Raw genomic sequence first — 24,532 nt, 5'->3', positions numbered from 1 at the left:
ATAGACTTAAGCATTACGATTTTGCATGAGGTTTCAACACAATCCATGCCATGAATTTGCTTGTAACCTTTAGCAACTAATCTAGCTTTGTGTGTGAACACAATTCCATGTTTGATGGTTTTTATCCTTAAAACAAACTTGCAACCAATAGGTGTGAAAATATTCTTGCAAATCAACAAAATTTCAATTTTGTCATCAAAACATTGAGTATGTTTTATGGCCTCTAACCATTTAAAACATTTGAGTCTATATATGGCCTCTAACCATTTTAGGGAATCTGGGTTTCGTCATAGCTTTCTTACAAGTCACAAACTCATTAATCTACATGATAATAGTTTGACTGCAAGTTGTAGGTTTCTTCACTATTTAATAGAAGAATCTCATAGTTTCATTGACCTGATCTCTATGTTTCTTCACTATCTAATAGAAGAATCTCATAGTTTCAGTGACTTGAATTCTATGCCTACTTGGGTATAGAACATCAAACAATAGAATATCAATAGCCACTTGAAAGTCCTTTGAATATTCTGTTCTCCTTGAAGCACTTGTAAAGTCTTCTAAGAGATATCTATTCTTTAAAGCCACTTCTAAAGTCCTTAAAGAATAAGTTCGGATTTTCTGAAGCACTTCGAAAAGCCTCCGGAATGTCCGTTTATGTTTGTTGTTCGCCTCGAAAACTTTCGAGGTCTATTTTCTCCCACTTGTCATTTTGGAAACGAATCTCCAAAAGGACATTATTTCGAGCAAACAAACATTATGTTCTCAAAAATTCGTGGTAGAAACAATACCCTTGTGTCTCATTTGAATAAATCACAATGAAACATATATCTATACTTGGACCTTAGTTTGTTGAATAACAAACACTAAGCTCCCACTGAGTTTAAGAACTCTTTAGATATATTATGAAAAGATATTCTGAAATTACTTTTCAATAGCTTTGACGAATTTGGTTTAGTTTGGTGGTAGTTGAGCATTTCGTTTTAGAAATTATAGGAAAAGTCTTTATGATCCATCATTGATTGAATCAAGTACTAATCGACTTCGATCATTCCAACTTAGATATGCCATATCTTATGGAGCTAGATTGTGAAATTAAAACACACAATCATTGATGATCATATTTGGTCTCAAGTAATCATTAACATGATCTAACCTAGATCTTTATGATTTCTTGCCAAGTGGATTTTATACTTCTGAATCTTTGAACTAGCCAAACAGATTCAACTTATATCACATTTGAGTAAATAAACCTATATTCACTCAAATCCATGTGAAATAATAAAGTCATAAAATCTTTCTTTAGCTTTGAACTCTATCGTCTAGGCGTTCTAACAATAGTTCATATCTTTTGTTACTTTCAACAAGTAAGACTAGCTTGTCTTAAGTTGATCTAGAAATCAACCAACTTTCAAAAGTCCATTAAAATAGAGCTTTTGAATGTTAACTTGTTGATATGGTCTAAGCAACAATGCCAAAGATTAGTGGAACTCAAATCAAGGGGTTGATTTGAACCTAGTAAAGTTCTTTAAAGAGTTGTTTGTTTTAATCAAGCATATTGACTCATTCTGTAAATGACCATTTCATTCAAATGAACAAACAATCAAGCATTGTTTTTGTTCTTCTGAATGTGAGTCTTTCTGTGTTTGAAGCAGAAATTTAGGTATGCTGATTATGGAACAAAATAGCCATTAAGTTCCAGCCTTTGAAAGGACTTAAAACAAACTAGATGACCCTACAACTAATGTAGCATTGCCATGCTTCATTTCCCACTTGTAGGTCATTAGTGTATCCTAGCTTCCATTGTTTGAGTTATTATCGAAGTAAGAACCTCAAGCGGTATATGATACCAAGGAAGTTTGATTGCTAGGTTACTTCTCTTTAAACATAAACTTATAGGTAGAAACGGAATCGTAAATTCCTTTCATGTGTTCCTTTGTTTTCCTATTTCTTGTATCCTTTCTTATAGTCTTAAGAATTGAATTCTTTAGTGTTGACTTTTATACTTTGTTAGACATGTCCAATGTCACCAACAAGGTTCTTTACCATTTTAATTTATGTTGAATATTTTGTTTCAACTAGATGATCTTACCAGAAGCTTCTAAAGTTCTCTAAGCATCGATCTATTCGAATGTCTAGGGACTAGACTCATTCGAGAATTAAATGGACAAAGATATTAGGTTGTTAATCATTGGTAAAGCTGAGCGTATTAAACTCAATGCTTTATGATCTCAAAACTACATTGTATTTTGAATTCACAATCACCAATCGGTTTGCCATTCGATTTTGATTCTCGAAAACAACCATAAAAGTCGATATAAGAAACGTACATTTTAAATTGCTCATTTTCTCTCATTTCCGTGAATCGTTCTTGGATTCACTACCAATCGAGGAAATTTACTGTTACCTTTCTAAAAGGATTTATTGCAGTGCAAGATATTTAATTATAAACAATAATTAAAACATACATTGAAGCATGCAAAGTCTAAACATTTATCATGAATAATAACTTGAAATTAAAGCAACCATGCAATTCAAACAAGTTATTAGCATTTTATTCGATTTTATTGTTCCGGCAGGTGTGAATAAAATGATTCCAAGACCCTAAAATCATTGAAGAACTAAGCACAGTTTGTCGACTTAATCCTAAAACATCTTAGGTAAGCAAAAGCCTTTTGCTAATAGTCTAGAAACTACTCTTGGTTGATAGGTACGTCTAAGAACTTATTAGGTAAACCTATCGAATTTGCCACGACATAAAAGGACTCCTTACTTATATCGTTGAGTTTCACCAAAACTAACATGTACTCACAATTATTTGTGTACCTTGCCCCTTTAGGACCAATAAGTAACACCTCGCTGAGCGAAAACTATTACTAGATTGATGTAAAGGATATCCAAGCAAGTGTATATTTTGGCATGGCACCTTTTAACTCAATTTTTAAGTTTGGAACTTAAGGCTCTTACTATGTTGGTTAGATTTTAAGTGAACTAAAATCCTTAATCATGCAACATAATCAAGCTTTTGATCTCATGCATTTTAAGACATATTCAAAAGCAATAAATAACTTAAAACATGCATAAGATATTTGTGATCTAGTATGGCCCGACTTCATCTTGAAGCTTTGACTTCAAAGTCCGTCTTGAAAATCTCCGTGGGAGGCACCATTTTCTTCAAATAGGATAAGCTATAACTAATTACAACTATTTGATGGTACGCAGACCATATTTGAATTGAAAAATAACTTTGGTACTTTAGACCAATTACATTCAAATTAATGGTACGCAGACCATATTTTTTATCCTATTTGGGCCATACTAGTCACTTCATAACCTGCAAAACAGTACATATACAATATATACCATTCACCCATTCATTATCATGAATGGCCCACTTAGCTGGTTAGTAAAACACATTATGCATCACGTAAATATTTACAGCAATTAATCAAGGGCACCAATAATCTACCAATTATTCAGTCCTTATTAATTCTAATCAAGTTGTTTTAACCTTAAGGATTTGTAGACCTAATCAAGAGTTTATGACTAAAAAGCGCTCCCACTTAAACCAATAAATTGATATGCTTTACTAATTTTAAACATAAAAATGTATTTCTAGTCTAACCGGAAACATACAAATTTAATTAAAATTTAAAGCTCATATAAATTTATAATTGAATCCAAAAAGTTTAATTTAATTTCAGTCGTATTTAAATTAATTCATGATTTTAATTTTAGTAAAATAATTAGAATAAATAACATTTATTATAATTACAATATTCAAAATTAAAATCCAAGAAAATAATTTAAATTATTAATTTTAAAATTAATTAAAATTACGTGAACTGAAATTTTCAAATTAAACATTCAAAACGATCTAATCGTAACGCAAACACCCTACGCATTGCACGCCCATGGGCCGCTCGCACATAGCCATCGCTGGCCATGTGCGCGCAGCCCATGCGCTCGTCGCATAGCTGCTGCATTTCCATCGCAAGCCATCGCACGCTGCGCGCGCGCCAGCGCTCGTCGCACGCGAGCCATCGCTCGCAGTGCGCGCGAGCCATCGCTCGCTGTGCGCGCGACATCGCTCGCTGGGCGCGCGACATCGCTCGCTGTGCGTGCGAGCCATCGCTCGCTGGGCGCGCGACATCGCTCGCTGGGCGCGCGACATCGCTCGCTGTGCGCGCGAGCAACGCTGGGCGCAACGCTCGTGGCACGCGAGCTTGCGCTCGCTGCGCGCGAGGCTGCGCGCTCTTGCGCGAGGCAGTGCGCGTTGTGGCGCAGCTCGCTTGCTGCCCACACGCGACTGCCTTGGCTCGCCCTTCGCCCATGCCCATTCGTCCATTGCTCGTGGCCCACGACACAAGGCAGGGCTGCTGCCTTGTGCACGTGCACCATGCCTTGCTCATTGCATTCGTGCCGCACGGGCGACGAGCTCCCTTGCTCGTCGTCGCATGCCCGCACTATACAACACCCCTTAAGGGTAATACGAAGCGTCCATTGCTTTGTGCGTGCAAGTTATATGAACGAATCGCATAAAAAATTTAAAATTTATAAAATTAATGACAAATTAATAAATATTATTAATTTCATAATTTTAGGGCGAAAAAATCGAAAATTTATTATTCAATTGATTTCCGATTTACATGGATTCAAGTCTAGGTCATAAAAATTTAAAATTTATCATAAATTTACAATTTTTATGGTGGTTTTTAATCATAGGTTTCTAATTAAATTATAATTAATTATGAAAATCAAATTAATTCTAAATTATTCTAATTTTCAACAAATTAATCATAATTACAAATTAGATTGCATAATTAACAAGGCTAGGCATTCAAACTTGTTAAACATATACAGTAGGTCAATCAAAAATTCAAGATTTATCAACAAGAATCGCAAATATTTAATTTAACATCTTAAATTTACGAAATTTTGCATTCGAAAAACTAAAACCTTCGAAAAGTCATAGTTAGGCTTCGAATTTGAGAATTCTGGGTTCGGCAGAAAAATACTAATTTTGTCACAATTTTAGAATGCCTTTTACATGCGAAATTGACAAAAAAATCACTCGATTTGGATGAGTAACGAAGAAACTGCCGAAAAACTGCGTACGTATAATTAAATAAACGCAATTTGCAATTAATTAACAATTACGAAAATTAATCACCCCTTTTAATTCTTGCAAATTTGTAATATTTAACCATGTTCATGCAATTTAGATTATGAAAATAATAAGGGGCTCGTGATACCACTGTTTGGTTATGATACATATGATATTACATAAATCATGCGGAAACAACCATTAACCCAGGATTACATATTATTTACACATAATCATATAGCATAATTTAGATGCATACTCTTTGTTGCGTGCCCTCCCTAGCTGCGCCCGAACCGAACAAGAACAAGTCTTTAGGACTCCAAGTGTCGTCCCTCCGTAGATAGTCCACAGCACGTCCGGATCCGCCTTAAGATTGACCAACTAGAATCGCCCTTAAGGTACTAGAATTTTCGGCACTTTTGAGCAAGATGTGTGGCTGAATTTTTCTCTCAAAAACTCACTTTGAATACTTTTAAAACTCGTTATAAATTGTGAACCCAGGCCACATATTTATAGGGGTATGGAAAGGGAATTGGAATCCTATTCAGATACAAATTAATTAAACCTAGAATCCTACAAGAACTCTAATTTAATTAATTTATCAAATAGAATTAGGAATTTAATCATTAACCGAACTCTGTACGTTTTAGGAAACGTGCACGAACACAAACACTTACGCACACACACACGGCAGCCTCGATGGGCCGCCCATGCGTGCGTGCGAGCAGCAGCCTACGCAGCGAGGCCTGCGCGAGCCACAAGCCCACGCAAGCACCCGCGCGCGCTGCGCGCGCTGTGCGCGCTGCCACGGCCTGCTGGGCCTGGCCTTGCGCTGGGCCTGGCGTGGCTGTTTGTGTGGCGCGCTTGGCTTGCTGGGCGATGGCCTGGCTTCGTGCTGGGCCTCGTCCGGTAGGCCTCGTCCGATGCTTATTCGTACGATACGCTTCCGATTAAATTTCCGATTCCGGAATTCATTTCCGATACGAACAATATTTAACATTTCCGATTCCGGAATTAATTTCCGTTTCGAACAAATATTTAATATTTCCGTTTCCGGAATTATTTTCCGATTCCGGTAATATTTCCGATTCTGACAATATTTCCGTTTCCGGCAATATTTCCGATTCTGGTAATATTTCCATTTCCGATAATATTTTCCGATACGTACCATGTTTCCATTTCCGGCAACATCTACGACTTGGATAATATTTATATTTCCGATACGATCCATATTTCCGTTTCCGGTAATATCATCGTTTCCGGAGTATTCATTTCTTGCCTGTGACGATCTCAGCTCCCACTGAAACCAAGATCCGTCGGTTCCGAATATCCATAGATAGAGTATTTAATGCCATTAAATACTTGATCCGTTTACGTACTATTTGTGTGACCCTACGGGTTCAGTCAAGAGTAAGCTGTGGATTAATATCATTAATTCCACTTGAACTGAAGCGGCCTCTAGCTAGGCATTCAGCTCACTTGATCTCACTGAATTATTAACTTGTTAATTAATACTGAACCGCATTTATTAGACTTAACATAGAATGCATACTTGGACCAAGGGCATTATTTCCTTCACAAGGTTGATTTTATGATGTTGGTTTCATTACTTGTTGGATGTTGACCTCAATTAGTTGATTAGGTGGTGGTTCAGTCTAATATTGGTCTATGATAACTGCAGACCTTCCATGACTTGTTGTTTGTTTTGCATGGTTGGTTGACAGGCTAAATCGCACTCCTATCAAAGATAAACCTAACGTTCACCAACTAAAAATATAGTAAGGGAAGCAGGGATCGTATCCACAGGGAAACAATGTTCTTTCTACTATTAATTAACTAATCTAGACTACTGGTAACAAAGAGTTGGATTGGTTTGTATATTAAACTAAAGCAAATAATCAAATCGGAAAATAACAATATTAAAGGAATCTAGGGCAACGGTTCACCATAAATGCAGAGCGGGATTGGACAACGGACAATAACAATCAATGAACAATCATAATTAGGAAAACATGCATCTCTCGAATCTTGTGAATTCCTTAGGATAGAACAACTAGCGGGCTCTCGCTACGTACTAGAAATAATTCCTATCTAATAGCCACAGACCAAAAACATCAGATTTATACCTCTCGGCGCATAATCCAAGGTTAATCAAACTCAAATCAAAATAGTCCGGCCGAACAGAATCGACGAGCAATAATAATAAGCTATAGAAATTATAATCAATCAATCAATCAATAATCAAGTCCACATATAATCCCAATCATGCATTCATGGATCCCCTAAACCCTAGAAATTAAACTACTCACTCATGATAATAAATAACAAAGCAATTAGCATAATGGAAAACATGATTAAAGCAACAAAATAAATTAAGGTAGGAAATAATACCGAATTGAAGAACAAATAAAATAATAAAGCTTGGATCTTTACTTGAAATTAAAAACTAAGTATTTGAATAATTGGAGAGAAAACTAGAAATAAAATAAGTATTGAAAACTAGAATAATAGATGTCACTAAAAATATAAGGGGCTAGTATTTATAGTTTGCCCAAAATAGAGCCCAAAATCGGAAATAAAATCTCGCGAAATACGCTGGAGGTTGGCGTGGCCCGATCGGGCGACGCTTCGCCCGATCGGGCGATGTGCTCGATAGTCGGCCCGATCGGGCGAAATTCCGCCCGATCGGGCGGTTGCAAAATGCCCAAAACAACGCCCAGAATGACCGCCCGATCCGGATCGGGCGAAGCCCGCCCGATCGGGCGCGTGTTGAAACTGCACGATCCTCTATCTTCAAAACGTCATATCTCCTTCGTTATTCGTCGGAATTAGGCGAGTGACCACTTGTTGGAAAGATATTGAAGTCTATAATCCAACCCAATTGGAATTACATCATTTGGAGTTGTAGAACTTGAGTTATGCTTAAAATAGTGGACTATAGTCATTTTTGTACTTCCTTCGTTATTCGCTTTGCTTCAAAACTCTTCAAACTTAATGTTTGTGCTCTCGAAAGTACATAATCTCTTTTATTGATTCAAATGAGTAGGAAATGCACAAAAATATACTAATTCCTACAATGATGAACCTGAAACTACAAACACACTACGAGGAGCACATTAGTACTAAAAATCGCTCCGAAGAGCTCATTTGAGATCAAAAAGTACTAAGGGACGGGGGTAAAAACTCTACATAAAACACACACATCAAACTCCCCCAAGCTAGATCCTTGCTTGTCCCTAAGCAAGAAAATCATCGATGAATACAAGACCAACTTCACCCCCACCATAGTTCAAAATGAAAAACATAATTCAAGGCAAAATCTAACGAGCATGCATCAATGTCAACCAATCAAATCCACCCAACCACAAATCCTCCCTAACAATCGTCACGCAAAGCGAACCACAAGTGCACAATGGAATTCAAGACTAGTGCTCACACACTCATCACTCATTTATGTGGCGGGTAAAAGATGTACCCGTTCGCTCTCCTCCCAACATATAAGTGAACAATGCCCTCCCAAACTCACAACACTCGTGTGTCTAGAAAAACATACACTCAACCTAGTAGTCGACTTGAAATGTGTCATGTCATAACTTGCATTGATAAACAACTATTTTCACATAAGTACGACTCTATGCACAAAGGTCGGAAGGTCTTCAAAGCTTGTAATGTTAGGCTTAGGTAAGGGTGCGGTAAATTTGGGTATAATGTGAGCTTTAAAGCCTTGGCTTTGGGGAGCATAAATCCTAAAAACAACCGTGATAAATCAACATAATGACCATAATCTCCCACTCAACACATGACAAAACAACAAATAGCCAACACCATACTTTCTTGCATTTTTTTCACAATTGTAACCAATCACTCATAAGGATATGAATTTGCAGAACTTGATTGAAACAACACTTTGAACTTTTTTATGAGAGTAATAGATTTTTCTCTTTCTTTTCCTTTTCAATCTCTCTTTTTTTCTTTCTTTTTAGAAACCTTCACATTTGTTTTGTTCTTTCATCTCTTTTCATTTTCAACTCATTTTCAACAACAAACATGATAAGACGAACTCCTTTTTCAATACCTACTTTGTGCTCAAAATGTAGCACATTACAACTCCCTCACCTCACTACTATTAGCTCCCCCAAGCAAGGCTTGGGACTAGTAACCAATGGGGTTTTTCATGGGCTTGTAATATGGCTAGTCACCGAATAAAAGGGCACAAGCAACAACATGGGTAGAAAAGGAGGGGACAAATGTATCTAATTTCATCTGAAGGCTACCTAAATAGAAAAATGCCTTCGTCCTCCACAATGTGCATGTATATGAGTCATAAAACACTACTAATAGTTGCAAATAAATACTCAAAATCAATGACACACCAGGAAGCTATCACACATCCTAACCAAATCAACTAGTCAAGCACCAAGTCCACAAATAGTTAGTCGGAGTTGACTCATGTTAAGGCATCAAAGCAATCGAATATCAAATCATGGCTAACACATCTACATTACCCATCATCAAATACCAAGAATCAAAACAATTTTCGTTCAAGGGGCACAGGGAAGCATGATATTGTATTCATCGGAACGTATTTTTGTATTTTTTTTTTTCAAAGCAATAAACTACTCTAGAAAACATTAAACACACCAAAATAAACACACAAAAATAAGTAAATGCAAAAATAAAAGGAAAAACATACCTAATATGTACAAGTGAGTGAAACACCCCCCCAAGCTAAATCAGACAATGTCCTCATTGGCTCAAGGGGTATCATGAGGAAAGTGAGCAAACCGTGGCTTATTTGTCGCTGATTCGCAAATCGCTCGATCGGGCAGCAGATCGCCCGATCGGGCGAATTTCGAACCTTTTCGTTGAATCTGTGCGCGCCCGATCGGGCGCACCTCGCCCGATACGGATCGGGCGAAATTCAATGCCTTGTTTTATTGACTTTTCTCAGCCCAGAATCCTTCCTTGACCTTTCTACGACGTCATCATCAACCGCCCGATTGGGCGGAATTTCGCCCGATCGGGCATTTCACTCGCCTTTTGTGTGGATCGGGCAACCGTCGCCCGGTCGGGCGATTTTCCAACATTTTCCTTGAATCGACACGCGCCCGATCGGGCGCTCCTCGCCCGATCCGGATCGGGCAAAACGCAGACTACTCCGTTTCAGCTTGAATTCAACTTTTTCGAACTTGGAGCCTTAGATCTGCACAGCATTAAACGTCCAAACCGTAAAATACCCTCTTCTCACCTCTCTAACACCAAAAACTACAATGAAACACACACTTGCTCAAAAATTATACTAAAACACACAAACAAAAGCGAAAAATACACTACGAAAAGCAATAAATGGATAGTGAAATACTCATCCCCTATTATATTGATGCAATGTCCCCATTACACAATCTTAGTTTATGTACAGACAACGAAAGGAAGGGGATGAGAGCCACGACAACTCATCGAATGGGGGCACCAAAGATGGTGCCATCTGGTGTCGAATCAATTGCATTGGATGAGCTATGTGGCGCGGGAAGTGACAGACCACGACCCCGATCATGAATACGGTGCCCACCGTTCACCGAGCTTTCGGCCTTTCGTGTCTCAGCATCATCAAATCGTGCCTCCCGCAAAGAGATTGGTTAGTAAATAACCAACGAAAGAGCGCAGAAGCTTGTCATGCGCACTCGCACAACTTTCGTGCAACAAGACATGCACGATAATCAACAACAACATTTGCATAAAGTCCGAATGAACTCTATGCCAGTAAGGAGTAGGATGCCTAAAGGAAGAAGAACAAAAAGAAAAAACAACAATAAAAGAAGAATAAGAAAAGGAAGGAAAAGAGAAAGTAGGCATACTCTCCTTGTGGAAGTTGTTTTTACGGACTATTGATTCTTCAACCTCAATGATCAATGAAATAGCTCTCTCTGTGTTTTGGAATTCATGGTGGATAGGCTCTTCACCATATAGAGCTCTCTGCAAAGCTTCCACCTCTTCTTTGTAAGTATTGTAAGTACCTGCGAAAGATTCACAAAGAGGAACATACTCTATTGGGTCATTGGGCTTTTGATTTTCATGGGGAGGAGGAAGATCCTCAAGTAAAGGTTTTATGGGGAAAGAGAAGGGGAGTGAGACGGTGTAAACGGGGCTAAGAATAACCCTTCTTGGACTTGGAATATGAGGGGTAGGGGTTGACACAACAACAAGGGTTTTATCAACTTCAACTTCCTCATGGACTTGCTCTATGACATATGGCTTTTCAGTTTCAACAAATCCTTCATCCATTGATCCAACAGTCAAATCATCATCCTCCCACTCATCCTCAGCCTCTGTTATAAGCTCCTCCCACTCTTGGTTGCCTATGGGTTCACTCAGTTGACCCCCATCCCCAACACAACTCGAATCATTATTTTCAATAATTTCTTGAACTTTTCTAAATCTCTCAAGAGTAGCCTTACTAGCTTTAATAATCTCATTAGTAGCCTCTTGAGATCTAGTACACTGAATCTCAATCTCAGAGTTTAATCTTCTTAATTCCTCTAAGAAGCTATCTCTGCTTTCTGATTCGGGTTGAACAGGATTGAGCAAGGGTTCACAATAATACACGGGAGAAGCAACAGTGGAATCATGAGGCAAAACATTGATATCCATGCAAGGGTTAGATAAGTCTTTAGAATATACATGATTATCATAAACATTAGAATGCACCTCATTATAACAAGCATTCAAGGGAGAGGGGGTAGAAACATGTAGATTATGCTCATAATTTGGATTAGCACATGTAACATGAATCGCCATTTCACGCTCATACAAATCCCTTGCAAACCACATATAGTAATCCCACATATCATCCAAAGACAAGGCTCGAAAATCACCATTAAATCTACTTTCTATCACATTCCTTGTATACTCATTTAAACCACCATAAGCAAAACCACAAGAATCCCAAAGATTAAAATTGTGGTAACCAATAAAATCATTTAGCCTATCGAAATACACCCAAAAAGGCTCATTTAAGAATTGAGGGAAAGAATAATAATCCATTTTTTTCAGGGGAAAAAAAAATTAAAAATTAAAAAAAAAATAATAAAAAAAATAAACTAAAGAAAATAAAATATATACATGGTCTCAAAGAACAGGAAGTTCTATGAGACTCAAGAAAATAATCTAGATCATAAAATTAGTAGCAGAAAATTAAACCGTTTCCCCGGCAACGGCGCCAAAATTTGACAGGCTAAATCGCACTCCTATCAAAGATAAACCTAACGTTCACCAACTAAAAATATAGTAAGGGAAGCAGGGATCGTATCCACAGGGAAACAATGTTCTTTCTACTATTAATTAACTAATCTAGACTACTGGTAACAAAGAGTTGGATTGGTTTGTATATTAAACTAAAGCAAATAATCAAATCGGAAAATAACAATATTAAAGGAATCTAGGGCAACGGTTCACCATAAATGCAGAGCGGGATTGGACAACGGACAATAACAATCAATGAACAATCATAATTAGGAAAACATGCATCTCTCGAATCTTGTGAATTCCTTAGGATAGAACAACTAGCGGGCTCTCGCTACGTACTAGAAATAATTCCTATCTAATAGCCACAGACCAAAAACATCAGATTTATACCTCTCGGCGCATAATCCAAGGTTAATCAAACTCAAATCAAAATAGTCCGGCCGAACAGAATCGACGAGCAATAATAATAAGCTATAGAAATTATAATCAATCAATCAATCAATAATCAAGTCCACATATAATCCCAATCATGCATTCATGGATCCCCTAAACCCTAGAAATTAAACTACTCACTCATGATAATAAATAACAAAGCAATTAGCATAATGGAAAACATGATTAAAGCAACAAAATAAATTAAGGTAGGAAATAATACCGAATTGAAGAACAAATAAAATAATAAAGCTTGGATCTTTACTTGAAATTAAAAACTAAGTATTTGAATAATTGGAGAGAAAACTAGAAATAAAATAAGTATTGAAAACTAGAATAATAGATGTCACTAAAAATATAAGGGGCTAGTATTTATAGTTTGCCCAAAATAGAGCCCAAAATCGGAAATAAAATCTCGCGAAATACGCTGGAGGTTGGCGTGGCCCGATCGGGCGACGCTTCGCCCGATCGGGCGATGTGCTCGATAGTCGGCCCGATCGGGCGAAATTCCGCCCGATCGGGCGGTTGCAAAATGCCCAAAACAACGCCCAGAATGACCGCCCGATCCGGATCGGGCGAAGCCCGCCCGATCGGGCGCGTGTTGAAACTGCACGATCCTCTATCTTCAAAACGTCATATCTCCTTCGTTATTCGTCGGAATTAGGCGAGTGACCACTTGTTGGAAAGATATTGAAGTCTATAATCCAACCCAATTGGAATTACATCATTTGGAGTTGTAGAACTTGAGTTATGCTTAAAATAGTGGACTATAGTCATTTTTGTACTTCCTTCGTTATTCGCTTTGCTTCAAAACTCTTCAAACTTAATGTTTGTGCTCTCGAAAGTACATAATCTCTTTTATTGATTCAAATGAGTAGGAAATGCACAAAAATATACTAATTCCTACAATGATGAACCTGAAACTACAAACACACTACGAGGAGCACATTAGTACTAAAAATCGCTCCGAAGAGCTCATTTGAGATCAAAAAGTACTAAGGGACGGGGGTAAAAACTCTACATAAAACACACACATCATTGGTGTTGAGCTTCGAAAGGATTGTTTTACCGATCAGGCCAGGGTAGTCTGTTACCATTGTTGACTTGTGTTACTTGTTGGGCAGTTAATGTGTTTTGTGTGTTAGAAGATAGAATCATAAAGTTCTCGTTTAATTTCACAGGATGTGTTAAGTTAGGAGGGAATTTTAATACCAGGATAGTAATGGCTTTATGCCAGAAAATTAACACTTGAGGAACACTCTAGCAAATAACACAAACAACACAAGTTAATTGTCTATCACCTCTGTCCCTGTGGTAGATACAAACTACATTGTCGATATAACAAACCATGCAAATAAAAACAATCTTTCAACATCTGTATCAGTGTCTTCTAGGCTCTTACCAAAGACTTCAAGAATGAAACTTAGTCTACTTAATCTAGTTGCGTAATTTGATAATTTGTAATGCTGACAGCTTGGCAAGTAATGTCTCTCACTCTTTCTAGTATTACTATGTTAATACTACCAGAAATAACTTCAAATGTGTAGTCATAATACGTTTGAAAAATGCACCTATTTCCTTAACTGCAATCCTTAACTGACTGGAAATCTGGAAAGCCACATCAATATGACGAGAATGAATATATGAATGATCTATTGCTTTAATTAACTACTTTGAATTTCATAGTTTGACGGTGCTGGTAAATCCCTTCATGTCTTAGTTGCTGGTACAACCTTGCTAACGCTGATAATTGACCATTGTGTGAGCTATGATTGATACACTTGACTGTGAAAGATGTTTGATATCAACAAATTATTTCCATTTCCTTTTTTTAGCTATTTATCTACTTTTTAAGAAACTTAAGATTTTATTGATGTGAATTACCTTAAATAAGTTCCATTTACTTTTAAAATAGTTGCATTAACTTTTCAGAGTTAATTATCTACTTTTGTTAATTATATTGTGGCTTTATTTGGTACAGGTAAAAAGAAAAGAAAAGATGAAGATGAAGATTATATTCAAACAAACTCTGAAGAATCAGAAACGAAACTGTCTCCAATGAAAAGACAGAAAACAAAGAAAGAGAAGATAGAAGGGCATGCTATTAAACACTTTAAGTCAGGGAAGCATGTAGTTATAGACATCGAAGATGATGATGTTGACTATGACAGTGAGCTGGTTATCGGAAACACACATTGCAGGCCGAATGCAATTGTTGATCTCATACACGATTTAACTCCAGAGCAAAAAGTGGATGTTGAGAACATTGGATTTGGAGGGCTTCTAAAGATGCAAGTGACTGTGATTCAAACAAAAATTCTTCCTTGGCTTCTGAATCATTTCCAAGAAGGGAGTCGGATGCTTAAAATTGATTTGATGAAGGAATTTACACTCACTGAAGAAGATATTCAAGATATTTTCTTATTGCCAAAAGTCAATGGTGGAGAAATGGTTATTCACCGAGGAGTTGACAAAGAAGAGATGACTATTATCGATGATTGGAAAAAGAAACTCAATGTGGAAGGCAACTCTGACATATATGTGAATGATTTGGAGTTCAAAATGAAATCGATGAAGCAAGGTGGAGATGATTTCAGAAAGTTTTTTGTGATGTATGTTTCTTCTACATTCTTGGCACCGGTTGCCAATCGGAAAATTGATACAAAAATAATCAAGTGGATTGATAATGCAGCACAAATTCCAAGATTAAATTGGTGCAAGTTCGTACTTGACAATCTTTGCAATGCTGTTCATCGACTAAAGAAGAACAGAAACAATAGTGCACAGCGTAAGGGAGTGAGTGGTTGCATGATTGCGTTGCAAATTGCATATTTTCATCGCCTAAAGTTCAATGGGATTTGCCAGCCATATGATCTTCCTTTCATTCAACATTGGAGCAATGAAAGGATAAGGAACATAGTGAATGAAGAGGCTGCTGTGAAATTTGGTCAAGGTGAACTTGACAAAGAGACTTATCCAGTGTCGATGATATCAAGAGCAAGAATTTCAATACAACATGAAATTCAAAGAGATGAAAAGAGAGTTACTCAATACATGGAAGATAAGTCTTATCATATGGAGAGAGTAATCACTTACAACCTCCCAGAAGGATTGATGACAAACGAGGAGATTCAAGAAAAAGCAGAAGATGTAAGTAGTTCATATACTTGAGTTTTTTTTTTAATATTATTCTAATACTAAAAAGTAAACAAAAATGATAATAGTAAATATTTTTTGTAAAAAAGTAAAATAATACATGATAAAAGTAAAGAAAGTCAGAGTTCACTGTTTATACTCTGTACTACAAACTCAATTTATTCTTTCTGGCAGTAACAATTTGTGCAAATATGGAAATTCTTGGTGTTTTGAACTAACTGTTTTTACAGTGGGCTTATTGGGATGACAATTTGTTTTAAAAAGTAAATGAAAACATGATAAAAGTAAATACTTTGTTTTAAAAAGTAAATAATAACATGATAAAAGTAAATAATTTGTTTTAAAAAGTAAATGAAAACATGATAAAAGTAAATAATTTATTTTAAAAAGTAAATAAAAACATGATAAAAGTAAATAATTTGTTTTAAAAAGTAAATGAAAACATAAAAAAAGTAAATGATTTGTTTTAAAAAGTAAATGAAAACATGATAAAAGTAAAAAAATGTAAAAGAATAAGGCTTTGAATTTGACTTTGTTAAGTGTTTATTTGTTTATGCTTGCACTATTCTGTGTTTATTTTGTTTATGCTTGCATTATTCTGTGATTATGTTTTTTGTTTTATTGCGATTTTTTGTTTAAATTATTCGGACAATGAAACTCTTAAAATTTCTGGAAATTTTCTTCTTGTTTGTTGGTAGGTTTGTTTTTTTTGGTTGATGGTTTTTTGGTGGATGATTTTTTCACTTGTACATACATTCTTTCTAAAAGTCTACTAAATACCTCTTAAAGTAAATTAAATACTCATTTGTAATGATATTCATTTAAATTCAAATAAAATACAACTGTATATGTAATAATATTCATATAAATTCTTATTTTTGAAATAATTTTTTTTTGCACAAAATATAGGAAATGCAACAAGAGATGATGCTCTTACAGAGAGATACTAGGTTCTTTAAAATTGTTCACAAAGAACGACTGGATTCAATGAAACAGAAAATCTTGGCAATAAAATCAAGCGAATCACCGGTCTTGTCTCAAACTGAAAAGATCTTATCTAATCCAAAAGTCCGAGAAGCATTTGATGAGGTGGTGAGGATGCACGTGTGTCTTGACGATGCATCTAAGGTGTTTATGGATTCTTGGGAGGAGTTTGAAAGATATGAGGATTATAATGATGATACAAATGACAATGAGACTGAGATGACTAATATGAACAACTACGAGGAAACAAATGAGCCAAATGAGGAAACAAATTAGCCAAATGAGGAAACAAATGAGCCAAATGAGGAAACAAATGAGGAAACAAATGAGGAAAGAAATAAGGAACCAAATGAGGAACCAAACAATAGGAGAGAGATTGAAAAAAGTCTGATAAAGATGATGTGCAAGATGATAATGAAGGTGACTGTTCGAATGATCTTTTTCTGTATACAACATGTTCATTGGACTGTGGTGAAGCTGGGGTTGAAGTTGAATTCAGATCAGAGTGCATGAAGAGCAACAAAAGCAAGATGAAGCAAATGAAGCAATTACAACAAGAAGTGGCTGATTACTGTTTCATGCAAAATCGACAAATGCATGAGTAAGTTCCTTCATTTTGTTTACTTTTGAATATATTTTGTTTACATTTAAAGATATTAACTTAACTTTTTGTGCAGTGAACCTCTTGTGTTTTACGATGATGACCACTTGCTTACAAGAGAGGACATGCTGTCTTTGAGTCCATCTGTCCCATCTACAATGATCAATTCATCTGTTATTGGATGTTGGTGTTTGATTTTAAATCGCGTCAAGCACAAAGAAAAACCATCATGCTTCTTTTTCGGCATAGACCACAGTGTAATCACCTATTCTCTATATCTTTTAAACAAATATTATAATGCATAAAAAAGAACTTATTTAATTACTAATTTTTGCAGAGAAATATTGAATTAGCATTGGATATCGAAAATGGAAACATCCAAAAGAATTTGGAGGAATTGAGGAAAGCTTGGTTTGATTGGCTATTGTTGTATAATGATGAAATTGCATTCAAGGAAACTGATTTGGTATGTATATAATTGATCATATTGTTTCTTTTTTGTATTATCCAGCCTACATAGTATATGATTTTTTTTGTAATATCTCTTTTGTAGGTATTTGTCCCTATTCTGCTGAAGAAACATTATAGTGCTGTTGTGATCAATTGTATAAGCTCGAAAATACCATACTTGGATAACAGGAAATACAAAAGTGCTACCTCTGTTTATTATCGTGAAATGGTGTCAATGGTGGTAATGTTTTTTTTTTGATATTCTCTTTTTATTAAAAGATATTTACAAATTAAAATTACTTATCTATTCTAATATTTAATAGCAGGGAGGTTGGAGAGCCACGTGGCCTCCTCCTAAAATTTCAATATTTTATTATATTTTTTTATTTTTTAAAAAAGAAAAACGTTTACGACAAAACAAAGGAAAAACCAGAAGTTTTACAATCACTTTCTTCTCCAACCTTCCACTCTCTCCTCCCAATATTTGGATCTGAAAAATCTGTAAACCCAAATTGCATCAATTCAATCAACGATTATCTCCAAGTTTATCCTATATAATAATAGAAAAGTCACTAGCTATTGTGAGACCTCCAAATCTCTAATCCAGCAATCTCATAGACTCCCGCCAAATTCACTCAAAATACCCTAATATCTAAAATTCAAATGGATTTTAATCTCTATTATATAAAGGAACATCTGAGGTTAATTTGGTAATCACGCTTTTCGTGTCCCCCTTGAAATAGACGATAATACCCACCCCTAATTTAAACCCATCCTCCGTAGAGCGCACAGCCGCACACTGATCTCTTGTTAGGTTATGATACATATGACATTTACATAAATCATGCGGAAACAACCATTAACCCAGGAAACATATTATTTACACATAATCATATAGCATAATTAGATGCATACTCTTTGTTGCGTGCCTTCCCTAGCTGCGCCCGAACCGAACAAGAACAAGTCTTTTAGGACTCCAAGTGTCGTCCCTCCGTAGAAAGTCCACAGCACGTCCGGATCCGCCTTAAGATTGACCAACTAGAATCGCCCTTAAGGTACTCAGAAAATTCGGCACTTTTGGGGCAAGATGGGTGTTTGAATTTTCTCTCAAAAAACTCACTTTTGAATACTTTGAAACTTGTGTATAAATTATGACCCCTAGGCCTTTATTTATAGAGTTATGGAAAAGGAATCGTAATCCTAGTAGGATGCGAATTAATTGGAATTAGAATTCTACATGAATTCTACTTAATCAATTTATCCAATAGGAATAGACATTTAATCATACACTGACTCTTGCAGATTCAGGAATCTCGCATGAGCTCAAACTCACACACACACGGCAGCCACAAGGGCTGCCCACGCATGCGAGCAGCAGCCCACGCAGCGCGGCCCACGCATGCGTGGCCTTGTGCGCGCTGGGCTGTGGCGTGCGTGCTTGCTGGGCGACGGCCTGGCTTCGTGCTGGGCCTTCGTCCGGCAGGCCTCGTCCGATGCTAATTCGTACGATACGCTTCCGATTAAATTTCCATTTCCGGAATCTATTTCCGATACGAACAATATTTAATATTTCCGATTCCGGAATTAATTTCCGTTTCGAACAAATATTTAATATTTCCGTTTTCGGAATTATTTTCCGATTCCGGTAATATTTCCGATTCTGACAATATTTCCGTTTCCGGCAATATTTCCGATTCTGGTAATATTTCCATTTCCAATAATATTTTCCGATACGTACCATGTTTCCGTTTCCGGCAACATCTACGACTTGGATAATATTCATATTTCCGATACGATCCATATTTCCGTTTCCGGCAATATCATCGTTTCCGGAGTATTCATTTCTTGCCTGTGACGATCTTAGCTCCCACTGAAACCAAGATCCGTCGGTTCCGAATATTCATAGATGGAGTATTTAATGCCATTAAATACTTGATCCGTTTACGTACTATTTGTGTGACCCTACGGGTTCAGTCAAGAGTAAGCTGTGGATTAATATCATTAATTCCACTTGAACTGAAGCGGCCTCTAGCTAGGCATTCAGCTCACTTGATCTCACTGAATTATTAACTTGTTAATTAATACTGAACCGCATTTATTAGACTTAACATAGAATGCATACTTGGACCAAGGGCATTATTTCCTTCATCTCTCTCTTTAACTCGATCGCCCTTCTTTGTCCTCTCCTTTTTCTCTCTCCCCTCCTGTAAATTCTGGAAGCTTCCATTAACCTAGCTTCTTCATTTCAATTCAAATTTTGTTAGATATTATCTGTGATTTTTTTTATAGATATATGATTATGTGAAACTCCAGTGTACTCCCACTCAAAAAAAACCCCAAATTGGATTGAAAAACCCTAAATTTCCAGAAACCCTACCTCTTCAATTCAATGGAAAACCCACCTGATCAATCATCGCCAGCAAAATCTGTTGATCTACGATGATCCAAAAGTTGTTTGCCGGAGATTTGAATAGACGACATTGTTTCCTCTTAAGTCGCACAACACTAAAGTGGAGGAAATTCCCGACGATGACGTTGAGGCGGAAGATGGCGGTAGTCAAGGTGGAAAGAAAAAAAGAGGTAGAAAACCGAAGGGAAACGCTACACCGCAGTAACGGGGTGCTAAGAAGGTTGTTGATACCAAAGTGGAGGAAATCGCCGACGATGATGACGATGAGGGAGCTGTATTCCACGCCTTCCAAAAGGGGGTCAAAGAAGGTAATTATGTTGCTTAATGTTTGGGTGTTTTAGTTGCTGGACCGAGTTGAAAGAAATTTGTTCAATTGAATTATATAAAGCTTATTGTTTCGACGATTTCCAGCTTTGATGTCATCATTAAACAAATTTAAAAACAGTGATGGGTAAGATGTCTACTTGAGGCTTCTTTAGTGGGTGATGAAGATGTGCAATTGCGATCGGTTAATCTTTCTGTTATTCTGTAAAAAGATTCTTTTAGATACTGTCAAGTTATGATGGAAATGCATCATAGGAGATGTTTGGAAGTCGCATCCCCTGCATTCAATGGAAAATTATAATTTATTATGAGAATAATATAATTAGATTTGTCATTTTTTTAAGGTTTCTTTGATTATAGTTATAGAATGAATATAGATGGGAATTGTATCAAACATGCTTACGCAATTCAGGACATCAGGGGACTTTCATTACAAATTAGAGAGGTTTAATTACTTGGCACACATGTTACAATACTCATTTTCAACACTATTTTCTTTAATTTCCTCTTTTTAGGAAGAAGATGGTGGTGGGAAGAACTCATTAATGGAGGTAGTACAGTTAGAGATAGATATGGAGAAGAAGAAGATTACGGAAGAGATCATTGCTTAGAACTCAAAGACGATGTTAAATATTTGGTAACTGGTGAAGCATCGCCGGGGGAGAGGTGAATAGGTTGAGCATGTGTGCGTCTGTGCGATACTCCGTTCAACTTTAGTACTCCATTTTCGTCGTGTGCGAGGAGGTGAGAAATTATGAGTTATTTACTTTATGAGTTTAAATTTAAAGATAATAAATTGATTGTTGTAACTCTCACGTATTTGATGGTTTAGTCGAAAGGTAGTAAATTGATTGATTGTTATAGTTAATGCAATCGAAATGGAATGATTGCTCATGATTTGTGTACTATGATCAGGTTAACGATGATTAGTTGACTGGTTTATGGGATAAATTATTCACTTTATGAGTTTATGTAAATCTAAAGACAATAAATTGATTATTGTACCTCTTTAAGTATTCGATTGTATAATCAAGGTAGTTATTTGATTGTTGGTAAATCTTATGTTTATGGAGTAAAAAATTGAAATTATTATTTTTATTTGAATTGGTTATTAGTTGAAGCCGAAGGGGCGACAATGATGGCATTGCTAGCAAAGGAAACAACTTTGGCATTAATCATCCAGTGGCGAATTCAAGTGGTAAAGATGGAAAAAGTTTTACTTACAATGGTCGTATCAATATTGAAGCTCTTCCTATTGAATCTCTTTCCTTTGTGGAGGTTGACAAAACCTCTAAATAAATTAATATAGCTGTTGAGTTTTACCCTTAAAAAAAGGACCAACTTTGATGTACTTCTTTTGTAACATTTTCTATAAGTTTCTTGAATTGGTTTCTGATAAACTTACCGGTAACATTTTACATTATGTTTGCTTAAGGGGATCAAATTTCCTTTTTTATTTTCGCATGCATCGCGTGCATATAAGACTAGTTTTTAAAAAAAAAAACACAAAACGCAAAACAAAAACCCACGTACTATACAGTAACCTAGTCATCAAAGGAAACTGCTCCCTACTTCCATGAAAACTGCTCCTCCTACTAACCATATATTTTTCTGCAACAACGTCTTCTTCTCTCCCTCAATTTAAATTCATGATCAAATAATTGAGAATAAACAAAACAAATTGTATTCACTTCCTTCAATATAACGCCGTGGGTATGTATTAATTTACAATTGATATGAAGACACAAGAAAAACTAAATGGAGGAATCACTGCAAATTAAGGAATTCGAAGAAGTTACTTCCGCTGAAGAATTCGAGTCTCAAATTGAATCCCTAAACGTTCCCGCGATATGTTTCACAAATTAATTAATCATGAACACTCTATCTATTTCTCTTAATTGCTTAATTATGTTTTTTTGTTGTTGTAATTTTGTTTAGTTTTAATTATTGTTTCCGATTTTGATGTGGAATCAACGTTTTCAGAGGATGTGTGAAGGATTGGAAAGCTTTCCAGAGCAAGAATCTTATCAATGGCGATCCCGATTATTTGCAGGTTTTCCTTCTGTTTTTTTTTTCTAAATAACTTCACAAGTTTACATAATTTCATTGAATATTTGGATTCTTTCATGTGGATGTATATTGTATGTTGGTTTGCTTTAGTTTTCCAATAGATTATGATGATCACTTGGATTCTTTAAAAATAGAAGGATGTGATTTCCAAACCAACAATTGAGTTGCTTCATCGTTTCATCTTCGGATCTTCCTTAGGGCCGGCGGCTAGCCATAGTCACCATCTCACCACCACTTCCGACCAGCCACAGCTCCACTTCCAATAACAATCTTCACAGCTTCACCCGGCCACCTCTGAATTTCTGAACCATCACCACAAACCACACAGAGACGCCTCCAAGTTCGAGGAGAAGTTCTGGAGATTCGTTGTTTGTGCTTTGTTTCTCTTTGATCCTAGAGGTATGTATAACTTAAATTTCGTTTTAGGTTTTTATTGGACAATTTTTGTTATTTCCTTAATTTTGTATGGAAAAGGGTGGGTTGCAACTCAACATTTGTAATGTACCTTCTTTTGCTGCAATTAATTTTGTTTACTTTACGCATATTTGTTTACTTATTAATCCTGTAATTTACAAATGTTCATTTATTTTGCAGGTATTCGTCTATGTATTACTCCAAAATAATTCAAATCGAATTATAACTAGATGATTTATATTGTTGAGGATTTTCAGACAATTTTCTTTAAGGTGTTATGGAGAGGCAACTAAGGCCATGTTTGTGACGTACATAGAGGTATCTTATGGAGTAGTACTCTACTCTAATTTATTTACTTTTAGTTAATAAATCTTTCTTATACATTTAAATGATGCAAAATTGTGTACTTAGTATTTTTTTTGGGGGGAATAAAATTTGTTTATTATCAGTAATGGTGGAGAGGTCGTACGTAGTATGAATTCACAAATTCTTATTTACAATGGTTGTACACTAAATATGGTACACCGGAGTAAAAGTTAACTCAAAATGATTAAAAGTTAAGCATATATAGGTAAAAGTTATTTATTTTTGAGTGATAAATTTTTTCATTTTAGTATAACTTATTTCTTCAAAATAACTAATAATGTAGAAAATTAATCATTTAACCCTTTAAAATATTTATCTATCAATTTTTTTTTACTAATATAAAAGTCAATCAAAACTAGGTTAAAGTTACAAAAAAAAGGGGTTAAAATCATCTTGGTGCACAATAAATTTATTGTACACCTTGTGCGCACAAGACCTTTTGGTATAAATTTGTCTTACTATTATTTGTGGTATTGAAGCTTTGAGCATTATTGTCTGCTCATGAAGAAAGGGGGTGGGAGGAATAATGGTGGTGCATTGGGCCATTGGCAAATATTAGGGACTATGCATGATGGTATTGGTGGTACGATGATCATAATATTATCGAGGTATTTACTGGGTTGATGTTAAGTACGTGGTATTTGGTATATAGTAACTTACAATCTCGCTAGGTACGGTGTAGGTATTTTATTTTCATAAAACACTTGATCTTTTGGCATTCATTGTGATTAGGCTTGCAGAAATTAAGAATTTGATTATAGTATCATCTACTACGTAAATAACTGCAATTATTTTTTCCAATTCATTGCATTCATTCATCAAAAATAAAAAAATAAAAAAATAAAAAATACTTATGTAGTATTCCGTATATTTTATCAGTTTAAACCTTATGACATGATTTTGTGTGGATTTTTTTGTATAGTACATAAGTTTATTTGAGGTATTTGATTTATCAGTTTAAAAACCTTTATACAACCCC

The 24,532-nt window shown here is 35.9% G+C and overlaps 1 long non-coding RNA gene across 1 annotated transcript; it reads left to right on the top strand.

Annotated features, from left to right (window-relative positions):
- Window positions 1-22,265: 22,265 nt before the first annotated feature.
- On the top strand, window positions 22,266-23,506 carry LOC130462085 (uncharacterized). The gene is made up of 3 exons (XR_008922217.1): window positions 22,266-22,756; window positions 22,972-23,172; window positions 23,368-23,506. It is a non-coding gene; the product is annotated as an uncharacterized lncRNA (long non-coding RNA).
- Window positions 23,507-24,532: the final 1,026 nt, after the last annotated feature.

Source organism: Spinacia oleracea, chromosome 5 (genome assembly GCF_020520425.1).
Source record: "Spinacia oleracea cultivar Varoflay chromosome 5, BTI_SOV_V1, whole genome shotgun sequence".
Classification (NCBI taxonomy): Eukaryota; Viridiplantae; Streptophyta; class Magnoliopsida; order Caryophyllales; family Amaranthaceae; genus Spinacia; species Spinacia oleracea.
The sequence above is the reverse complement of the archived record's forward strand: the minus strand, read 5'-3'. Positions and strand labels throughout refer to the sequence as shown.